Source organism: Emys orbicularis, chromosome 3 (genome assembly GCF_028017835.1).
Source record: "Emys orbicularis isolate rEmyOrb1 chromosome 3, rEmyOrb1.hap1, whole genome shotgun sequence".
NCBI lineage: Eukaryota > Metazoa > Chordata > Testudines > Emydidae > Emys > Emys orbicularis.
The window spans coordinates 206,478,623-206,486,754 of NC_088685.1; the positions used below are offsets into that span (position 1 = coordinate 206,478,623).

Here is an 8,132-nt window from a genome sequence, read left to right on the forward strand (position 1 = left end):
TTTCGTGGGCTAAAACCCACTTCATCAGATGCATTGAGTGAAAAATACAGTAGGCAGATACAAATATACAGCACATGAAAAAATGGGCGTTGCCGTACCAAGTTGGGGGTCAGTGCTAACGAGGCCAATTCAATCAGGGTGGATGTGGCCTATTCCCAACAGTTGACAAGAAGGGGTGAATATCAACAGAGGGGAAATTACTTTTTGTAGTGCTAACAAGGCCAATTCAATCAGGGTGGATGTGGCCTATTCCCAAAGGTAACATCCCAAAGGTTGACAAGAAGGTGTGAGTACCAATAGAGTGAAAATTATTTTTTTGTAGTGACCCAGCCACTCCCAGTCTTTATTCAGGCCTAATTCACTCCATGCATCTGATGAAGTGGGTTCTAGCCCATGAAAGCTTATGCCCAAATAAATGTGTTAGTCTCTAAGGTGCCACAAGGACTCCTCATTGTTTTTGCTGTTACAGACTAACACGGCTACCACTCTGAAACCTGTATATATTGTGTCAGACATTGTTCCACCCGTCAGAGGAAATGGAGATGGTTAGCTTCTTCTCCCATTTTATTTTATGGGATAGTCAATAGGATAAATCAAGGAGTTCAGCCATTTGCATATGTTACCCACAAAATGTTTCTGGGTAGCATACTTTTTAAGTTGCACTTCACGTTGGGTGTTATTTGTGGCCTGCCAACAATTCCCCAGCTCCTTCATAATTTTGAGTCAAAGCTTATTGTAGAAAGGACCTTGCTCTGTCAGCAGCTGGTATTTATCATGAAGATATGTGAAGGAGGCTAAAACTGTCTGTTCAATAATATCTTTAATGGTTAACATACCCTTGGTTAGCCAGCTGGTTTTTGAGCTATTAGCAAATTTTAATCAGGTATTATTCCAATCAACCTAAATTTGAAGTGCAGACCAGACCTTGTTGTGCTGTGATCTTCCTTTCGGAGATCTCGCAGTGATGCTAAAACTCCTGCAACACATGGTATAATCTCAACAGGGAAATCATCATCCTCGATATCTTTTCTTGCTCAGGGTGGGACTCTGGTGACTGCATCTCAAGTGTCTATTGCTATTTTTGCAGAATAGGGCTTGGTATCCTCATATGAGAGAATGTGACCAAAATACCTTCCTGAAATTGCAATATTGTTTTTAATGGCATCATCGGATGACTCTAAATAATGCTAGATTCCCATCCCTTGTGTTTTTTTGCTTCCAATGAAAGTTCTAGTGAATACGTTTGCTGGCAGGTATGTTTGTAGAAACAGCAAATTATAAGTGACCATTGGAGGATATTCCTGGAAAGCAAATTTGGAATTTGTAATGGTAATCAATTCCACTCATGGTCTTAATGCCCCCTGGCATTAGTGCATGGCATTGCAGGGGGGGTTGCCACTAACACTCCCTGCTGATTGCTTCTTTGACCTCTGATGGCCTGTTTCTGTCCATGAGTTAGCCCTCCAGCTAAGTTACATCTAGTTCTAACCCCCTTCCAGGTAACAGAAGTCCAACCAAAAGTTCACACAAATAAAAGGGTCTTTCACCGCCTTAGGCTCCTCTTCAGCCCGCTCTACGGGCTCAGTTCCCAGCCCCTTCTGGACTCTGGGATAGACCCCTGACCCCCAGGCTCCTTCCCTGGAGTCCCTCACTGTCTCAGCCCCACTTCCACATCCTACTCCAGGGTCTTCCACAGGAATCCAGGCGCCTCCCTGTGGTTCCTCCTCAGCTTCCTTCTGTGTTCTCGTAAGCCTTTTTTATTAAGAGGCCCAGGTGCTCACCATACTAACACCTGACCTCCTTAGTCCATCCTCATCAGGCAAGGGGCTGATTGAACTGTGCTGGGGTAGCCCCAGGCCTCTGGCCCCTAAAAGGGGCAGGCCACTCTGTTACAGTAACAATGAGCTTTTGCACCAGCAACCTGATTCTAAGAGTTACTGTCATCCAATCAGGGAACCGAAACGTGTCATGTGACTTTCATGTACTATTAAAAGTAGGCAACACAGCTCAAATTTTGAATATGTGCAATGAACAATCTAAGGACCGAAAATTATTTGCAGAAATTACTCAGCAAATAACTTTGACTAACAAGTAAGTCTGAGAAAATCATGATCTGGTGGCAGGCAATTCATGAAACAGAATAGAGGGGAAAATTCACCACATAAACATTTCAGTGCTAATCATTCTCCCACTTCGACAGCTGAGTCATGCTTTAAGTATCTCTCTTCAGATGGTCATGTGGTTACTGAGTCGCTGATAAGCAAATTGACTAACCCACCCCCTGCTTAATACTTCTTCTTAACAGCTGATTAATCAGGAGTGATTCATTCATATTCAGCCATTTCAGAATGATATCCTGAGCAAATTCTCACTCACATGAAGGCAGGAATCCTGGCTTCACTGAAGTCAATGGCAACCCCCCATTGACTTCAACAGAGTCAGGCTTTCACCTGAAGTGTGTAATCAAACTTTTTTTTCTGCCTCCTTCAGGCCAATATATGTACATAGCTACAAAGAGTCCTGTGGCACCTTATAGACTAACAGACATATTGGAGCATAAGCTTTCATGGGTGAATACCCACTTCGTCAGACGCATGTCATATATGTACATATTTATGCATTTTGGGGGGCCAGATCCTCAGCTGGTGTTAACCAGGATAGCTCCATTGACTTCAGCAGTTTTGCACTGATGTGTGCCGGTACTGAGGATCTGGCCCTTTCCTGGTGATTGTGAGTATATGTGTAGAATTATTCTCAATGCACTCAGAATTATTCCTTTTACAGTACACATCCCAGGTACACACTGAGCTTTCTTTATAAAGGAGGAGCAATTCCACAGCCTGTCTTTTGTTCTTGCATCTTGAGCTAAAATTGCTAAAACTGCACGTTTTTCCTTTTCTTCTGTCAATTTTTTTTGTAAACTAAATGGGCCAGATCCTCAGCTGGTATAAATTGACGTAGCTCCTTTGACTGCAATGTAGCTACACTGAATTACACCACCTGAGGAGCTGGCCCTAAATACCTAGTCATAATGAAAAAATATCTACCACTTTTTTTAAAATTGTGTGTGTATGTTCTGACAGTGTGCCAGCCCAGCAGCATATCTCACTAACATTTGGAGGCGGTCACCTGGCTGTGAGATCAGACTTGGAAATATACCTCTGGCTGATGGAAAATGGGTACAATTTGTTCCCAGTCTTCCAACCATCAAAGCCCACTGCCTGAGCAAAATTCAAGTGCTCTTGGCACATGTGCATAGGTATTTTGGACTGAGACAAGGTATATGATGCTGGGTGTCACCATGGAGGGGAAAAAGAACATCCATTATCTCTTATAGATAGGAGTAAACCTATTATACAAATATCATCCATTTTATTATAAGTAACATATAGTACTTCAATCGTGGTTGTTACTTTAAAGCCAGATTCTAATACCCTTACTCATATTAGGTGGCATTTAACTCCACAGGTAACACCACTCATTAACTACTCAATGGAGATACTATTCAATGTGAATAAAGTCAGCATAATCTGACCCATAATGATTATGGTGAGCCATCTAGTTACTATTAGAGTGGGCCAAAATTTTAAAACTCAACTAAATTATTGAAAATACTGCCTTGACAAAAATCTAAATGTTTTGCCAAACTATTTGTTTCTTCAAAATGTTTCCATTTTGATAAAAATACAAAATGAAAAAAATTAGTATTTTTCTTGTTTCCCCTTTTTCCAGTGCAAAATAAATGACAAGAGTTCTCCCATTCCCCACTTTCTCTCACTTTTATTTATTTTTTTCCACTGAAAACAAGACAAACAAGTAAAAACGGAGAGAGAGAATATTGTTTTTCCTGCCGAAATGAAATGTTTTGGAAATTTTGAGGAAAAAAAGAAAAAATCTTTTTGCATTGAAAAATGAACAATTTCATGAAAAAAATTGAATGCGTTTTTTTTTAATTTGTCATGAAATATTTACCTTTTTTCCAGCCAACTCTAATTACTGCTAATCAATTGCTCTTGATTCTCAGCGCTGCTGTGAGATTAATTCTTAATGAGACAACTTACTAACAGGTTTGGAACAAACTGCAAGCATCCCAGGCCTATCTTCCTTATCACAGCTGACTGGAACTTAAAGGCTGCAAAGGAACCTGCATTGGAAGATTGTTTACAGCTACAGATTAAGGACCATAACTGTCAATCCCTTCCGACTCGGAATGTTGCCAAGCCCGCTCACAGTAAGCGGATTTTGGCTTCTTTCTTTGTGTAATTGCTCTATTGTGCCTATATTTGCTTGTTGATTGTATGGGGGCGTTTCCCGGGGGCCAGGGCTTCTGCTTTTTTTTTTTTAATTTCCCGCCGGAGAGTGTGATTGGCTCTCGGTTGTGCAATCCTCTTCTCTGCGCATGGGCACACTGCTAATAAAAAGCTTACAAGCCTGCTTTGGGTTTGATTTTTCCTTTCGCTTGCGGGTCGTTGCCTTACTTACTTCAGCCATGTGGGACTGTGGCACTAGGTAGGGGGGCTAGTTTGTGGTTTGGGTGTTCCAGGGAGGTTTGTGGTTTGGATTACGGGGAGGGGGGGAGTAGCACTGCTGCGCAGTTAGTCACACAAATAGTTTTTAACAGCCTGGAAGTCAGAGTCACAAGGTCGCTACTAAACATAACCTTTCAAATAGCTATCATCTTCTCTAATGGAGCTACACTGTGAGTGACTGCTTATCAGCGCAGCTTTATGTGATCACTTCTATTATATGCACTTTTTAGTCTCTTTTTCATTTTGTATCATGGTTTCCACTGAAGCAACACTTTAATTCAAAGCCTTTTCCCGAAACACGTCCAGGATTCTGTACAGATATCTACATATGCATCCTTTGAAATATAATTCTTTTTCCATATTTGGTCCCAGCTCATTTGCTTTTTCAGCTAAAGAAAAAGTCCAATTTTTCCCTTGTGACAATTACAAATGGTGACTTGCTTTGATTTCCTGACTGCGAGCTGCATAGGAAATGTGTATTTCCAAGGAATAGATGGCAACATTTACCACTTCACTCACCGGTCTCTCTCTCTGTTTAAGAAACAACTACGCTGCTATTATACAATGGTGGTACTCTGCAAACATTGGCTTCCTGCAGACATCCATGTATATGTAGGTTGGTTCTAGCTGTGCCAAAAACTAATGGCACCAGAGGCTAATTCACAGATTGGAAACTTGATGTCATGCAGACGTGTAGCTGTATTTTGTTTAAATCTGCCAACTATGCTGTAGTTTATGCCTGTAGGCATAGTCCTGAGCAAGGGGTGATCTATACTCTGCACCATCCCACAAGTAGCCTCTAGAGGCATAGTGCTTCGGAGACACCCGTGAGAGTCTTCTCATTATACTAACAAACCCATCTGGTTGGGTAGAAGCAACACACAGTGTCTTTGTTCTTTGTTCACACATGTTAGTAAGGATATAAGAATATCAAAAGTCAAACGGGCAAGCAAAACCCAAAATTCTATTTCAGGCAAATATACAGGCCTGAATGCTATATTACCATCACTAACAGAGCAGCGGGGAAGCTTTGTGTTGACAGGATGCATAGCCCTGTGGAGATCATGTTTAGCAGAAAGGCCTTGAGACTCTGCCTTGTAGGCTCTGTAAGGTTTAGGGCTAAGGAAGAGAAATTCTGGAAGTTTACAAGCATCTGTCCAGTTAGGACTCTTTTGTTGGTCAATGCACTGGCCAGTTTAGGAAGCAGTCTCAAGGGATGTCAGAGTCATCCTACCAGGCCACAAAAATGCTTTGCAAAGTTAATTGCCTAACACCCAAAACAACACTCACTGAAATCAATGGGAATCCTTCTATTGACATCAGTGGGAGTTGGACCACACCCCTGTGAAGAGAGAATAGATATTTTTAGGAATCTGGCTGAATAATGGTGACCCCAGATTATGATGCTGAGCTAAAGTAGAGGACTCTGATTAAACCAGAACTGAAGCTAAAATCAGACCCAATGGGAGAGAGCCCTGTACACCCTAATAGATTAATACCTTTTAGAGGCTCCATTGCCAGAAATTCAAGTACTAACGATTTTTACTAAGCATACATAGCACCTAATTTTTGGAACAATATCAGTTTCCTAAAGCAAATCATCCTGGGCCCTATTAGAATAATATTAATTGTAGGGTATAGTGTTGCAACGTCAGTGAACAGGCTGAATTATTGTAATCTAGTGCCCTGGAATCTCCCTGAACAAGGCACTCAGGACATGTACCAAAACCAGGAAACGAGGAGACGATTGTATGGGCAGTGGATGGAAGAAAAAGAAAAAAAAACGAGCAAAGGGAATGTGATGGTTGCTCTGAACAAGAGTCACAACCACCTGCTTTCATTGGAATAGGACACCACGACTAAGGAATGCAACAGCTAAATTTGGAAGGAAAGAACTATTGCACGGCCAAAACATTGGACATCTCTGACTCAGACAAGAGAAAGCACTTCATGTTATCAGTAAAAATGTTCTCTGGCAATAGTGACATTGGTGTGTTCCTCAGTGAATGGATCAAAGTAATCTCCAAACCTTCTAAAACGAAACAATCACTGAAAAATGCAGACTTATGTATTGCATCAGGGACAAAAGTGGCACTATTTAATGGACTTCAATCCCGAACAGGTAGCACCAGATACTTGCACATAGAGGGAGAGGAATTTGCAGGGAGAGATGGCTCCATTCATTACGGACAGACTGTCAAACTTGAGCATTCAGATACTGGCATGGCATTCTCAAGACTGATTATTTGAAAAATGGATAAAGAGACAGCGTTACTGGAGGCAGATGATCCAGCATCGCAGCTCCATAAATGTGTATTCTACCTTAAAGATACAGCAAGAATGTACTTGTGCCTTTCCCAGGAGAGAATAATCCAGTTTCATGGCGATGTTGGCAATGGGGATCAAACCTGGGACCTCTGGAGCTAAATGGCACATCTCTCTTAGCCAAGGCTGTAGCAGGCTAATCAATTTCTAGGGGATGTGCCACTCCAAGCAAGCAGGGGTTATCTTTAAAAATCAACAGTTTATATATCTACCTTATCAGACATTAAGTACTGTTTCTTGCAAGCATCATCCTTACGGAACTCCCCGTGAAGTCCATGGGAGTTCTGAGTGGCAGACTTAGATCCAAAAAAGGAGGTTTGGGAAAATTTCCCTGGAATATTTCTGCTACAAATAGAACATGCACACACCAAACAGCAGGATAGCCTCAGCCTCCAAATCTGCGGATCCAGCTGATTGCATCTGCCAAAATGGGCATGCACCTATTTGGGTCTGCACATAGTCACATGCAAAAGCAAACTAGCTAGGTGGGCTTCCAGCTGCTCATTCTGCATGTCCAGATCCAGGTTTTGTGGCTCCAAATGCATGTCTAATTTTGCATGCAAAGCAATGGGCAAACCAATTCAGAGGTGGGTTTGGTGTTGGCTAAAATGTTGGCTACATTTTTTTACTCGGGATATATGGTAAATTAGTCTAGAAGGGAAAAAGGCCAGAATGAATAATAATAAAAAAATACCTACCAAGCAAAACAATATACACAATTTAACCACAGTAACCTAGGAAGTTTGTAACCCAAACACTATTCCTTATTTAAACATAGGTCCAAGAGTAATTTAACCACAGAAACCAGGTTGCTAGCAACCAATGAAACACTAGCCATTTAGAAACGATATACATAACATACAACTAGTAATTGTCATCGCACATGCATTGTATGTAGCGGGATCAATTAGCATGTAAAGATACAGTCAACACAAGAAGATTTCTTTGTCCTTGTCTCTTGCTGTTTACAATCTGGACGCCTTGCTAGATGATTGGGAGATGAACAATAAGACTTTGAGGTGGGATTTTCAGAATTTCTCAGTACTGGCCCGGGTGGCATGGATCAGCATTGGCATCGTACTCCCCATCAGTACCTGGCCTGGGATGGAGAAGCTAATGATCCAACCAGCAGACCAAATTTGGTGATGAATCTGGTCACGTGCCACCTGAGACACATGGTGCATACGCTAAGAAGTGCTGGCCTAACTCTGCTCCTGTTAAAACCAATGGGAATTTGATTGCAATGGAAGCGGAGTTAGACCAATTCTGAGTGCTTTG

General features: G+C 41.6%; 1 pseudogene; it reads left to right on the forward strand.

The window, feature by feature from the left end:
* The first annotated feature begins 6,280 nt into the window (after window positions 1-6,280).
* Window positions 6,281-6,956, forward strand: LOC135876319 (recombining binding protein suppressor of hairless-like; annotated as a pseudogene).
* Window positions 6,957-8,132: the final 1,176 nt, after the last annotated feature.